The sequence below is a fragment of the Juglans regia genome, chromosome 15, assembly GCF_001411555.2.
Source record: "Juglans regia cultivar Chandler chromosome 15, Walnut 2.0, whole genome shotgun sequence".
Taxonomy (NCBI): Eukaryota; Viridiplantae; Streptophyta; class Magnoliopsida; order Fagales; family Juglandaceae; genus Juglans; species Juglans regia.
Window position 1 is genome coordinate 3,840,258 of NC_049915.1, and position 2,276 is coordinate 3,842,533.

Genomic DNA, 2,276 nt, shown 5'->3' on the forward strand with positions numbered 1-2,276 from the left:
ATTTTTAAATAATAATAATATTAAAAATAATATTTTAATAATATTTTATTCGACTCATTTAAAAATATATGAATTATCTCAAAATCTAAAAGAGTTTAATCAAAACCTACCTCTCTCGATCGGAAGCTTCCCTCCATTGACTGCTTGCTTTAGCAGCCCCACAAACTACGACCTAGCCCCTAGGGTCCTAGACTTAAGGCTTCCTCCATTTGAGTACGTGCTTGCTTTGGCAACCAATGTTTTTAATTTCGTACCGTACCGGCCGGTACGGTCGAAATTTTTCGTTTCAACTGTCCGGCCGGTACAGGTATTACATGTGTTTCGTACCGGCCAAAATACCGGCCGTACCGGACAGTACCAGCCGTTTCGGCCTGTACCGGCTAATATTTCGGCCTGTGTGTTTTTTTTTTTTTTTCATTTTTTCAAACTACAAATTTATTTTTTAACCCCTAATTCAGACTAGACTATTTACAATTTATATATATATGTATTTATATATAATTTATTTATATATAAACTATTATTTTGAAATATAATTTTTATATATATTTATATATATAATTTATTTATATATCGACTATCCCGAAACGTTATCCCGAAACGCTATTCCGAAACGGTACCGATACTGAAATATTTCGTTCCAGTGCCTTAACCGGTACATCGTCCGGTACGGTATTCAAAACATTGTTGGCAACCCAAGAATTTTAAAGCTTTTTGAAGTTCAACCTTTCCCAGAAGCCGCCTCCAGATCCGAATCTGGCTTTTTAAAACCGAGCGGATATTCGTCTGGATAAATCTGACCAAACTCCAGGCGGGTATCGAAGTTGGACACGGATATCCTGATAATTGGATTTTATACTCGGTTTTTAATTTTTTTGGCTTTTTAATTTTTTATAAATTTTTGTAACACTTTTTAAAAGACTTCTTTTTATAGGCATTTTAAACTTTTTTTTGTCCATTCAAATTTTTATAAAATAAAATAAATAATAAAAGACATCAAAACACAATACTACATATTACATTGTTTACATAACAATGCAAAACATCAATTTTACAAGGAACTCTTACATTTACACTTCAACAAATGGGATTTAAGCTTATTGACATTAGATAATCGAATTGGTTTTAGGAAGAACTCTCCTTTGCTCCTTGTTCCAAGCATATGACAAAACGATTCCTACAAATTAAATAAAATCAAATATGAGTTGATACAAACGACAATTTTGTGATTAGGGGAGAATTTACATGTAAAATTTATTTTTAGGAAGAATAATTTTCCGTAAAATCTCTTACATTCAACAGAGGAGGCAAATCAACATTAAGGAAGGTCCTCTCTTAGAACAAGCAAAGCGTAAAATCATAAATATCACATAAACGTTTTTCGACCCCAATCTTAAAATGTTACTCAACCGAGCAAAATAACAGCATCCAATGGTAAAAAAAAAAACAATCTCAAAGCCATAACATTCAAACTCTCCCAGCAACCAAACATAAAGGGAGTTAGAGCTTAAACTTGGAGAATAGCGAGAATAGGCTTTTGGGTCTTCTTTACTGCTTACGATTTGGGTGTTTTCAGCCATTTTCTTGTCAAGTCAAAATCGGTTTTGGATTAGAATGTGGGGTTAGGTTGGAGGTGGTAGTGAAAACAGAGCAAGTAAAAAAGAGGGGTTTTGAGTTTTTATATATATATATAGATTTGCAAAATCAGATATTGTCTTCTCGTTCGAGGTTACAAAATTTGTAAATAAACAACAAAAACTATTTTCAGTAGAAAAAACAAAACAAACACAGATACAAATCCAAACTCAAAGGATAAAAAAGAAAAAAGAAAAAAGAAAAACATAGATAAGTCGAGAGATTTGAGATTGAACAATACGAGTATCATACCGACAAAAACTTAGATCTACAAGTACATGAACTCAGATCTACTAACCCAGAAACTTAGATCTACAAACCCAGAAACTTAGATCTATAAGCCCAGAAACTCAGATCTAAAAACACAGACATAGATCTAGCCAAAGTGGTAAACAACCAACGAGAGAGAATATACAAACCGAGAAAGCATCTGAACATTATTTTTTAGAAGCAACAAAGTACACATAGTTTTACAAAATTTATAGTGTTGCAAGCATGTAGATCTATAAACACGTCTTTGCTAGAAGATTTTAAAAATAAGAAAATCCAAAAAGCTACAAAGACAGAATCTCAAATCTACAAATACAAACTTAGAGAGAGAGAGAGAGAGAGAGAGAGAGAGCTCATGGAGAAATAGATGT